Source organism: Apodemus sylvaticus, chromosome 3 (genome assembly GCF_947179515.1).
Source record: "Apodemus sylvaticus chromosome 3, mApoSyl1.1, whole genome shotgun sequence".
Lineage (NCBI taxonomy): Eukaryota > Metazoa > Chordata > Mammalia > Rodentia > Muridae > Apodemus > Apodemus sylvaticus.
In genome coordinates this window covers 158,605,459-158,619,193 of record NC_067474.1, presented here as the reverse complement: position 1 = coordinate 158,619,193, position 13,735 = coordinate 158,605,459, and positions in this window count along the sequence as shown.

Here is a 13,735-nt window from a genome sequence, read left to right as displayed (position 1 = left end):
AAATTATAAAGGTTTACTGATTTTTAAATAATGGGTGTGTATGCCCACCTAAAATTATAAAGTTTAGTTCTCTTAATTCAATGCATATTCTTCATTTAAAACAAGTGGGACATTAAAAAACAAAACAAAAATAGATTTTATATACCAATGTACAAGCATTGTTCCCATCTTAGAAAGCAATCTGGGTGTGGTGCTCACAGCTGTAATCCCAAAAGGCTCTAGAAACTGAAACCAGAGGCTAAAGAGTTCTAGGTCAGCCTTGGCCCAAGTGAGACTCTCAAACAAACAAATGAAAGTATTTAGAGATAGAGAGGAGGGGTTAGTTCAAGGGAGTTCTTAGTGCAGTCAAGCCTGGACTGTATTAGACAGCCACAACCAAACAAAATCTTCAGTGGGACCACTGACCACTGATGTGGTACAGTGGCTAAAGGCTTGCACTCCCTGTGTACAAGCCTGGGAAACAGCGTTTGATTCTTAGAACCAATGGGAGGGCAGGAGAGCATACCTGATATCACACACACACACACACACACACTTACACACATACACACACATAGTACATGTACATTCAAGAGGCAGGCACAGGGAAGCATATGTTCCCAGTTAGCCTGAGTTGTGTAATTAAACTGACTCGAACTGGAGAAATGCCTCAGTAGATAACAGTACTGGTTACCACCCTTGCAAAGGACACAAGTATGATTCCCAACACCCACAATGTAGTCTCAGACAGCCATAACTCCAGTTCCAGGGCATATGATATTCTCTTCGGACCTTTACAGGCACTAAACATGTATATGGTACACATACATGCATTGGGCAAAACAGCCACATATAAAATAGCAAATAATAATAATAATTAGTAAAAAAAAAAAGTCTGTATCCAAAATACTACAAAAGAAAGGCAAGAGGATAAGAAGAAGGGGGTAGCCGGGCAGTGGTGGCGCACGCCTGTAATCCCAGCACTCTGGGAGGCAGAGGCAGGCAGATTTCTGAGTTCAAAGCCAGCCTGGTCTACAGAATGAGTTCAAGGACTCACTCTGGCTATACAGCCAGAACTATACAGAGAAACCCTGTCTCGAAAAAACCAAATCCAAAAAAAACAAACAAAAAATAAATAAATAGAAGAAGAAGAGGAAGAAGAAGAAGAAGAAGAAGAAGAAGAAGAAGAAGAAGAAGAAGAAGAAGAAGAAGAAGAAGAAGAAAGAAGAAGGAGGAGGAGGAGGGAGTAGTAGGGAGGAGAGAGGAAGAAAGAGAAGGGGAAAGGGGGGGAATAAAGGAGGACTAGAGATGTAGGTCAGTTGAGAAAATGCTTATGTGCACGCCTGTAATCTCAATATGCAGGAGGTGGAAGCAGCAAGGAGCAGCCCCCATGACACCGAGAATTTGAGACCAGACTCCAATTTTAAAAATCAGTGAAGAGCCTGGTGATGGCGGTGCAAGCCCTTAATCCCAGTGAGTGCAAGGTCAGCCGGCCTACATAGCAAGCCTAGCAAAGAAACTAAAACAAAACAAAACAAAACAAAAAAAAAACCAAAAAAACAAAACAAAACAAAACAAAGCAAAGTGAGACTCTCAAAAACTGAAACCGAATCAACAGGGATTATGGTGGCACATGCCTATCACCTGAGCTTGGGCACTCAGGCGTGGTGGCCCCGCCCTAGGGAAGTGGGGACAGGTGGATCTCTGTGAGCTGCAATTCAGCCTGGTCTACGTAACCAGTTCCAGAACAGCCAGTGCTGTTTGTGGAGACCTTGTCCTGTGCCCACTTCCCTCCCAAAAAAGGGGGAGGGAAGAGAGAGTGAGACAGAGAGACAGAGACAGAGACAGAGACAGACAGACAGACAGACAGACAGACAGAGAGGGGGGAAGGGGGAAGAGAGAGAGAGCAAGCAAAAACAGTAGTTTCTAGCTTCTCAGACTCCTAAATGCAGAGATATTTAGCATTTTAGGTCTGTATGTAGAACACCTGCTGGACCTTTGAGCCCCTGAAGACTGTGCTCATTTAAAGGAATAACTCAGGCAAAGGGCTAGCAAGGCAATCTACTCAGGTGGTAGCTAGCCTCTTTTTACGATGACCTGGACTGTCCTAAGCAGAAAGCCTTGTGCCTGCATCAGTAACCAGAAAGCATTTAAGGACCCAGTAGGATGGCTCAGTGGGTAAAGGAATGAGAGCATTCCCAAACCTAATGACCTGATGGTCTCCCTGGGACCTGTTTGGTAGGGACCACAAAAAAAAAACAAAAACAAAACAAAACAAAAACAAAAACAAAACAAAACCCCCAGAGATCTGCCTGCCTCTGCCTCCTCTCTAGGGCTGAGAAGCCAGACCTGGAGCAGATGCATATCTAAAAAGAGATAAGAGATTTGGAAAAAAACAATAGTACTAACTTTGCCCTTGTCCTATTCAAAATTATCAGAAAAATTGGATAAACAGTATTCTGAAACCTAATTTACCTGAAGTGAGTTGCCTCAGACAGCAAGACAGCTCTTGATAAAGGTGCTTCCTGCCCCTCAGTAGGACCTTAGCTGGATTTCTAAAACCAGTATGGTGGAGATCAGCTCCCACAAATTGTCTTCTTGCCTAACATACAAATTAAATATGTAATAAAACCAAGTTGACTGTCTTATGTTGGACAAATGTGCTCCAACTGGTCTTAATGGTCTCTAGGTCTACGCCGGTACTGACAGAAAAAAACTGGTCAGGTGTTGTGGCTCAGGCTTTCAATCCCACCTCTCGGAAGACAGATGTATAGATCTAGATGATGAGTTTCGGGCCATCTTAATCTTCATAGTTCAGGCCAGCTGGGGGTGAAGCAAACAAATACCTAAATGGATTTATCCTGAAGACCTGTGACTTGGATAACTCCCTGTCTCTCCTGTCCTTGTTGGCTCTCCTATGACTGTCTTCTAGGTAGACTAAACGGGCGGGGGGGGGGGGGGGGGGGAGGGGAGGGTCAGATTTTTAACCAGCTTAATGACCTACCAGCAAATATGCTGCTGTTTGTGACCTACAGCATGGATCAAAGATTTCTTTACTTCTTTGGGGCCAAGGATCCAATCCGGGGCTTTGAAATACAGAGTCTGTTCATTATCATCCAGCTGTATCCAAGCCACTTTTCTCAAGTCAAGTCATATCATATATGCCATGCCAGCTGGTATAAAATATGCACTGTGTACCAGAAAGCCTTCCCCTGGGTGCAGACCATGTCATTCAGTAGACACATCCCCAAGATGATAAAACGAGACTCCATGTGACTTAGATTTTGTTTTGTTTTGGATGTGGATGAACAGGATCAGTTTGTAGAACCGGGCTGGTCTCGAGCTCACAAAGATCTACTTGGCCCTGCCTCTCACTCAGGTGCTGGGATTAAAGGCCTGTACCGTCACACCATTTGTTTTGTACTATTCAAACTTATGTTTTTACTTCTGTTAAACTGAACATGACATAGTCCCATATTAAGTTTGGGGCTACCCGAGAAACAAGAAGTATGGTCTCGTATGTCTTAAGACAAATGAGCTGGCTGTGTTGGCACAGGATGGCGGGATGTGCTTGAAGAGGAGGAATCTGGAGGAAGGCGAGAGGTGGCTCAGTGGGGAAAAGTCTTGCTCTCAAGCCTGAGTTCAGTCCTAGAACCCACATGCTGAAGGGAGGAACCAGCCCCTGTGAGTCCCATCTGGATGTTAAGGCAGGCATGGTGTGCTCCCACAGCCCTGCCCCAATAAATAAATAGATAGGTATAAATCAATAAATGAACAAGTAAATGTAATCATTTTCTTCACAAGACGAATGAGAGGAATTTAGAATCAGGCCCAGCTCTCACACACATTTGGAGAATGATTTAGGAAACTGGGTTTAGAAAATGCCCGTTTCCTCGACAGAATGCTTAACACTGGGAGGGAGCTACCGAAGAGGAGGATGGCCTCTGATATCTGATTCTGTTGCTTTCATTTAAGGTCTTTTATCTATGCTCTTAGAGGTCCTTAATGCTAAGGCTATTGGAAATAGGATAATAACAAATTCAACATACTAGTGACTCTATGATTCACTTACAGGAGCTGTGGTACGGGCACACACACACACACACACACACACACACACACACCTATACTTACACACACAGGCACATAGAATAAACAAATGTTATTAAAAAACAAATAAAGAGGACCAGGTGTGGCGGTGTGGTAGCACATACCTTTAATCCTAGCACTCATGAGGTGGAGGAAGGAGGACCCCTGTACATTTGAGTACAGCCTGGTCTACATACTGAGTTCCAGGACAGCTAAAGTTACAAAGAGAAACCCTCTCTCTCTCTCTCTCTCTCTCTCTCAAGAAAAAAAAAAACCCTAAATAAATGAATAAAAGCATTCAAAGCTGGTCGTCCCTACATAGTGAGTCGTAGTCCAGCCTGGGCTGTATCAGATCCCATATCAAACACCAAAAACAAATATTGGAAAGGATCCTTAAACAAGAGATTGTGATACAACCCTGTAGTGTAACAAGGTTCTGTCTGACCTTGAACTCATAGAGGTTGCTGCTTTAGCCTCCTGGGTACCGGGCTTAAAGCTGTGAACCACCACACCGGTAGGAACATTGTTGTTTATTCACTCATTGTTTTTTGAACCTCTTCTGAGGTGTAAATCTCTCAGTGGTGGCTGTGGTTTTTCTAATTAAAATCTGCTAACACCAGCAGGGTGTGGTGGTCCCAGCACTGAGGAGGCAGAGGCTGGCAGATCTCTGTGAGGTTGAGGCCCTCCTTAGATCATCATCAACATACACAAGAGACATGGGTCTCTGAGTTTCAGGTTTCTTTTTTGAGCATAAACAGGTCACAGACAGTCAGGATTGTTACCAGAACCTGCTGGGCCCAAGAAAACCCCAGGGGATAATGACAAACATCGGCCACACGCCAAGTAAAGTAAACAGCCTAACCATTCAGGCCCACTGTCAAACCTAGCACTGGCCCCACTCCCCTGGCCTTCCCAAGACTCGTGGCATTTCATCTTGTGTTCTCAAGACATTAATAAAGCTCAGGTCAAATTTCCTGCAGGATACTCTAGCTAGCTATTTGATGATGGTCTATTTTCACAAACATGTTTAGATTTGGGGATAAATTATACCATAGGTCATTTTAAAGTACAATAGCCTTCTGGAAGTCCCTTTTTTTTAAAAAATTTGGTTATATTCTTTATTTACATTTCAAATGTTGTTCCCTTTCCTGGTTCCTCCCCTCCTCTGAAAATCCCATAAGCCATCTCCCCTTCCCCAATCAACCCATCCCTGCTTCCCTGTCCTGGTATTCATCTACACGACCACATCAAGCCTTTCCAGGATCAAGGGCCTCTCCTCCCTTTGGTGTCTAACAATACCATCCTCTGCTGCCAATGTGTCTGGTTGAAAATGCCCCCCTCTGTATTTGTCATGTGCTAGGAGAGCCTCCCAGGTGATAGCTATAACTGCTTCCAGTCAACCAGCACTTGTGGGCATCCACAATAGTGCCTGGGTTTTGTAACTGTATATAGGATGCATCCCTGGGTGGGGCAGTCTCTGGATGGTCTTTCCCTCAGACTCTGCTAAAGGAGACTTAAGATAGGAAGGGACCAGGGCTGGAGAGATGGAGGGCTCAGTGGTTAAGAGAGCTTGCTGCTCTCTGAAGAGCCAGAGGTTGGGTCTTGTCATTCACATTAGGTAATGACTCTGGTAACAGTAGTTCCAGATAATCCAATGACCTCTTATGGCCTCTATAGGTACCTTATGTGTGCACGAGTTCATGCGTGAACACACACACACCACACACACACACACACACACACACACCACACACCACACACACACCACACACACACACCACACACACACACCACACACCACACACACACACACACATACACCACACACACACACACACCACACACACACCACACACACACCACACACACACACACACACACACACACCACACACACACACACACACACCACACACACACACACACACACACACACACCACACACACACACCACACACACACACACACACATACACACACACACACACACACACACACACACACACACACGCGCGCGCGCGCACATATAAAAGCAAAATAAACCTTTTTTTTTTTTTTTTTTTTTTTGGTTTTTTGAGACAGGGTTTCTCTGTGTATCCCTGGCTGTCCTGGAACTCACTCTGTAGACCAGGCTGGCCTCAAACTCAGAAATCCGCCTGCCTCTGCCTCCCAAGTGCTGGGATCACAGGCGTGCGCCACGCCACCACTGCCCCGCTACCTTTTTTTTTTTTTTTAAAAAACTATTGGGACCAGAACTTGAAGGCCGCTGAGAGGTTGAACGTCGTTTACTGAGACAGAGTGCTGGGCCTGGAGTTTTAATGGTTCCTCCTGCCTGTTCCACACTCCCTAGTCCTGGGTATAGGAACATGCACAGATAGTTTTTTATTTCCTTTATTATGTAACTTTCTGTCTTAGCTTTTAAACTCTTCTAATTATCCCTCTGGTAAATGGAAAGGCTTTTGTTTCACCCTGATCTGGTCTACTTGTTTGTATTAAGTGATTGAAACCTTTTGATGTGTTTGACCAACTTTCCCAAGGTTAAATCCTTCTAATCCTTTTGACCTTGAACTGAGAGTCTCAGGATTTCTCAAGAGAATTTTAAGAGTAACATTAAGGCTAAACCAGGCAGTGGTGGCCCATGCCTTTAATTCCAGCACTTGGGAGGCAGAGGCAGGCAGATTTCTGAGTTCGAGGCCAGCTTGGTCTACAGAGTGAGGTCCAGGACAGCCAGGGATACACAGAGAAACCCTGTTTCAAAAAACCAAAAAAACCAAAAAAAAAAAACAAAAACAAAACAAAAACAAAAAAACAAAAAAAACAAAAAAACAAAAAAAACCAAAAAACCCTAACCAACCAACCAAACAAACAAACAAACAAAAAACCCAAATATTAAGCTAATTACCTTTATTATATATGATGGAAATGGTGCTAAAAGCCAGATGTAGTGGCACACTGCTATAGACCTAACACTTGTAAGGTACAGGCAAGAGGATAAGGAGTTCAAAGTCACCCCCAGTTACTTAGTGACTTCTAGGACAGTCTGGGTTACCTGAGACGTGACACACATTTCCTGGTCAGAGAGTATGTGCCCAGCATGCCTGACACCTGGATCAATCTTCAGTACTAAATAAAAAAACCCAGCATCTCTTAGCATCTAATCCTAGCATGTAGGGCATTGTTTCTTAACCTGTGGAGGGCACAACTCCTTTGTGATTGCATGTCAGATGTACTGTACATCAGTTATTTACACTATAATTCAGAACAGTAGCAAAACTACAGTTATAGAAAGTAACAACAAAATAGTTTCATATTTGAACATCTCCACTACAGTGGAACTGTCTTAAAGGGTTGCAGCATTAGGATTGAGGAGGTGAAAGTGGAGGTCAGGGCATGAATCAGGAATCTGAAGTTGTCTTGTCCAGGTATCAAGTTTGAAGGTGGACTGGGCCACAGGACATTCTTCCTTTGGCTTGGTGGGTGAGCGGGGTAATGAAAAGAAAATCATGAGTGTGTAGGTTAATCTTGTCAAATTCTGTTCTTGGATTAGCTGAGATAATATTTCATTTTTTTTTTTTTTTGTTTTGTTTTTTGAGACAGTGTTTCTCTGTGTAGCCCTGGCTGTCCTGGAACTCACTCTGTAGACCAGGTTGGCCTTGAACTCAGAAATCTACCTGCCTCTGCCTCCCAAGTGCTGGATCAAAGACGTGTGCCAGCACTGCCCAGCAATTCAATTGTTTTTGTTGATATGATTATGTATAGAAATGGATTTCCTTTGTTTGTGGTTTAGTTTTGTTTTGCTTTGTTTTTCAAGATAGAGTTTCTTTGTGTAGCCCTGGCTGTCTTGGGACAAGCTCTTGTAGATCAGGCTGGTCTGGAACTCACAGAGGTCCAATTGCTCCTGCTTCCAGAATGTTGGGATTAAAGGCCTACACCTGACAACCCGAGTGAAATCTCAGGAACCCAAGTGACAGTGGAAGGTGCAAGATACGCGTTGATGCCTATTTTCATTCAGTGACAGGATTATCATTCCTACCTGACCACCAGGCAACATGCATATCACACAGAATGCATAGTTTAGGTAGTTTTGTTTTTAGACAGGCCTTCACTATGTAGGAAGGCTTGGAATTTACTATGTAAACAAGCCTTGAATTTATAGATCCACCTGCCTGTTGAGTGCTGGAATTGGGATGCCTATGCCACTATACCACACTGGACAATTTTAAAAGAGAGAGAGAGAGAGAGAGAGAGAGAGAGAGAGAGAGAGAGAGAGAGAGAGAGAGAGAAAGGGGGCAGGCCTCCATAACTAAATCAGATGTTAAACATAACTTCCCCTTTGCACTTTCAGGCTTAGAAACCATGGTTCAACATTTTGGCATAACAGGGATAAATAGGAAGAGATGTTTTGTTTTGTTTTGTTTTGTTTTTTGGGAAGAGATGTTCTGATCAGGGTGGCAACCAAAATGTCAGCAAGGCTGAGTGGCAATGCTGGAAGACAAGCAAGCACTTTACAGAGCCACCAACAGACATTCTCTATTTGATAGCAGCTGCTGAGATCTAACAGCAAATGCAAGTCTGTATATAACAAAGTCCTCTCTGAAAGGAATCAAAATGCCATATGGCTATCTTCATAGACCTGTTTCGCTATGGAATGTTTTTAACCTTTTCGATGTCGAATAATAATGGTGAAAGGTTTGGGGTTTTGTTATTATTATTATTTAAATTTATTTCTTTTTTGCGTAGAAGTGTTTTGCTTGCGTGCATGTGTGTCTGTGCATGGGGTGTGTATGTGTTGTGTGTGTCTGCAGAAGAGAGAGTCAGTTCCCTTGAAACTGGAGTTATGAAAGGTTGTGAGCTGCCCTGTGAGTGGTGGGAACTGAACCTGGGTCCTCTAGGAAGAGCAGCAACTGCTCTTAACCATTAAGCCATTTCTCGGCCTCTATTTCTCTCTCTTTCTCTTTCTCTTTTGCTTTCTCTTTCCCTTTTTTTCTTTTTCTTTTTCTTCCTCTTTCTTTTTCTTTTCCCTTTTCCCTTTTCCCTTTCTTTTTCTTTTTTCTTTTTCTTTTTGTTTTTCAAGACAGGGTTTCTCTGTGTAGCCCTGGCTGTCCTGGAACTCACTCTGTAGACCAGGCTGGCCTCAAACTCAGAAATCCGCCTGCCTCTGCCTCCCAAGTGCTGGGATTAAAGGCGTGCGCCACCACTGCCCGGCATTTTTTAAAATTTATTTATTTATTTATTTATTTATTGGCCTCTATTTCTATTTAAGGGAGTTTTGTTTGTTTATTTTGTTGTTGTTGTTGTTTTCTTTTACCATGTGAGTCCAATTTTGGTAATGAGGGTTGACATAAAGTATCTTTACCTGCTGAGCCATCATCTTCTTGGCTCTGTGTTTGAGACAGGATCTCATGTAACCTAGGCAGGCCTCTCACTATGTAGCTCAGGCTATCCTCAAACTTCTACTCCTCTAGCTTTAACATCCCAAGTGATTGTACTACAGACAGAGGCCTCCAAGTCTGGTGTTGTTTGGTATTGGCCTTGGTTTGGTTTGGTTTGCATTTTCAGTCTAGATAAACAGACTTAATCCTTGGCTTGGTAGGTTCCCTAAGGCAAGGTAGGTAAGCCTAAGGCTGTGCTCACTAACTGGGAAGTCTCAGTGTTTGTGGCATGAATTCCCAAAAGTTTTGAAATTCATTTGAATTTTACAATTGGATTTCACTGTTTCCTTTTGAATTACTTTGTCCAAGGAAAACAGGGTTGCTGGGCGGAGATTCAAATATCTAATCAGCTAGCTGCTTTTGGAGTTCCAGCTGTGAAGGGGAGGCTTGGGTGGTAGTTAAAGGTGGCTGTTAAAGCTTCAGCAGAGCCAGAGCAGACACTACCTGGGAACTTGGAGTCACCTGAGGCCTGGCTTGGATAGAAAGCTCTCAGTCTCATCTGGTAAGTTGCTCACCTCCATCGAGACACTTCTGTTTTCTTCCCTCTAAATGAGGCCCTTGGTGGTGCCACCCAGAATCCTGCTCCACAGAGGTTGAAGGGTTAGGACTCTTCTTGAACCCAGGATTCTAAGCTAGCCTGAGCAATATAGCTGGGTTGGAAGGGGTGTGGGAGGATTTCAGCCCTGTTTACAGCCAGTTTCTGGGTCACCAAGGGTGTATACACTTGATATTTTATGATCTTGGTTCAGACTCTTAGGTGACCGGAATAGTTTCCTGGTTTTGTAACTGACTTGTTATGTATCTCTGGGTGACCTGAAACTCAGAATGGGTGTTTTGCCTGCACTCTGTATCACATGAATCCCTGGAGCCTGTAAGCCAGAAGAACCCTCAAACTGGAGCTTCGAACCCTCATGTGACTGCTGAGAATTCAATCCCAGCTCTCAGAGCATCCAGCTCACTTGGGCACTGAGCTTCTCTACCCCTACCCCTACCTCGTTTTTGAGACAAAGTTTCACTATACCTGGCCTTAAATTCAAAGATATCAGCCTGCCTCTGCCTTCCAAGCATGGCTGTGGTTAAAAGCATTTACGAACATGCTCAGCCTTGCCTAATCATTTTAATTTCTGCTTTTTTGCATATTTTTACGTTAATTTTTTTTTTTTGTTGTTTGTTGAGAACACAGTCTCTACATAGTCCTGGTTGTCCTAGAAATCAATAGGAAGATGAAGCTGGCCTTGGTGAGATTATCATGCTTTTGCCTTTGGAGGGCTGGGACATCAAAGGCGTGCATCCCTACAGCTGGCTATTTACATTCAATTTAAAGTAAGACTTTGGTGGCATAGGCTTGCAAACTTAGAAAATCGAGGCAGGATGAATGTGGGTTAGAGGCCAGCACAAAGTAAACAGGGAGACCCTATTTGAAAGGAAAAAAACCAAACAGTGGGGATATGTTGTGGAATACTTTCCTGGTCCCCAAGAGTTATTATCCTCTTCATCATAGCAGCTGTGGTTACTTGGTCTTGTCTATTGACCTTCCACTTTGAGAGGGACATTAGACCCTCACCTGAGGCTCCCCCATGCCAGCTGTGTGCAATTCTGCCCTAACTGCTCCAGGTCTCAGGAGGCTGAGCATATTGGAGGGGCCGATTACCTGAAGGAAGGATTCTGTGTTTGCAACTATGGGGATGTCATGTTACAGTGTTGGGGTGGGACTGTGTTGTTACTATTTTGGGGTCACTTAGGCTCCTGTATGTAACCTCATTCGTGATCCTGTATAAAAATCTGTTAAGTTCATTGGCTGGCCAAGTTGACCTTGGGTGGGAAGCTCCCATGTCACCATTGGTGGTTTACCTGGGGTGACAACTTTAATAGTTCACATCTACCCAGGGATTGTTCATAGAACTGGATTGACCTTAGCATTGTACACATTAGGAAATTGGTCCATCATTGATCCATATTCCCAGCCTAATTCACTGTTTGCACAGTTGCCAGAAGAGGGCCCTGCATTCACTGGAACTGGGGTTATGAATGACCTGAGCTATCAATGTAAGTGTTGGGCATCAATCCTGGGTCCTCTGTAGCAGCATGCAAGCTTCATCCTAGTCTTAGGACTAATGTGATGACCTTGGGCAGCGTTTGGTTCATGTTTGGTATATACCTGGTGACAAAATGGCATTTCCTAATTATACTCCTTTTCAAGAAAGAAACCCTAGAAAGGAAGAGGGTAATGACTTTGCAAGTTTGTAGAACAAAGCTGTTTAGGGTTGGGGAGTTAGAGCTGTAGAGTTGAAAGCTCAGTGAAGTCAGGAACCAGGTCATTGAGAGACTTATAACCTGGAACTCTGAACTTTGTTTTCTGAGATGGGGGCGGGTCTCACTTTGTAGCCCTGCATGGGAATCATTATGGAGCCTGGGCTAGTCCTGCCTCAGACTCATGAACTAGTATTACATGTAAGCAGCAGCAGTAAAAAAGTACATTTTCATTAAAACCTACAGAAAACTTCCAGATGTGATATCAAACATCTTTGATACCAGCCTTTGGGTGGCAAAGGCAGGAGGATCTCGAGTCTGAGGCCAGCCTGGTCTACATAAAGAATTCCAGGCCAGGTCTACATTAAGAGAGACCTTGTATAAAAAAAAAATAAAAATAAAAATTTACAGCCGGGCAGTGGTGGCGCACGCCTCTAATACCAGCACTCTGGAAGGCAGAGATTGAGTTCAAGGCCAGCCCGGTCTACAGAGTGAGTTCCAGGACAGCCAGGGCTATACAGAGAGACCCTGTCTGGGGTGAGGGGAATCCAAAAGACCAAAAAAATATTTACAAAAAATCTGAGGCAAACAATTTTTTTAAAAAAATTATTTTAGCCGGGCGGTTGTGACACACACCTTTAATCCCAGCACTTGGGAGGCAGAGGCAGAGGCAGATGGATTTCTGAGTTTGAGGCCAGCCTGGTCTACAAAGTGAGTTCCAGGATAGCCAGGGCTACACAGAGAAACCCTGGCTCGCTCTCTTTTTTTTGATTTTTGGTTTTTCCTAGACAGAGTTTCTCTGTTGCTGTCTTCAGACACACCAGAAGAGGGCACCAAATCTCATTATAGATGGTTATGAATCACCATGTGGTTGCTAGGAATTGAACTTGGGACCCTCTGGAAGAGCAGTCAGTGCTTTTAACTGCTGAGCTATCTCTCCAGCACATGGGGCAAACATTTTTAAAGTTTTCTCTTTTGGGAGCTGAGAATGTAGTAATGCACAAGTTATATGACCCTACATCTATTTATTTATTTATTTATTTATTTATTTATTTATTTATTTATTTATTTATTCATTTATTTATAGTACTGCACAAGTTATATGACCCTACATGTATTTATTTATTTGTTTATTTATTTATTTATTTATTTATTTATGGTTTTTCTAGACAGGGTTTCTCTGTTTAGCTCTGGCTGTCCTGGAACTCACTCTGTAGACCAGGCTGGCCTCGAACTCAGAAATCCGCCTGCCTCTGCCTCCCAAGTGCTGGGATTAAAGGCTTGCATCATCACCACCGCCCCCAGCAAAGCTAAGTGTTTAAAAGACCTTAATTCAGATGGGTGTGGGGACAAATGCATTTAATCCCAGCACTTGAGAGGAAGAGGCAGGTGGATCTTTGAGTTTGAGTCCAGCCTATAGAGTGAGTTCCAGGACAGCCAGGATTACACAAAGAAAAACAACACAAAAAAAAAGCCAACCTTAAAATAAACACACACCTTGATATTGGTTCTGTGGTCTGGGTTTGAGAATACTGCTTTGTTAATCAACTTTATAATATTAATAATATTAATAGTAATAATATTATTAATATTATCTATTAGTAGTTGATTTCTCCAGCTCTAGATCTCATATCTTTCAAGTGCTGGGAATACAGGCCTGTGCCACTCCTCCCAGCAATACAGGATCTTGAATGGTGAGAAAAACTACCCCAGGGATTTAAGGCAGCTGTCAGGATCCTCAGGACTCCCTTCCAGCTGGGAATGGCTGAGAATGAAGTGAGCTGTGGCCAATGATGCTTAGGAGGAGATAAGCCACTTCAACCAGCAGTGAGCATTATGGCTTTGTGCTTAATGGAACCTGGAGTGGAATGCGCAGTGACTGTGGCCTTGCAACGGATGAGAAGGGTTTTCTAAGCATTAACATAGAACTAGATGTTCTTTTTCTAGATGCTTCTCCAGGACCTTGACCCCTGAAGAACCACCAAG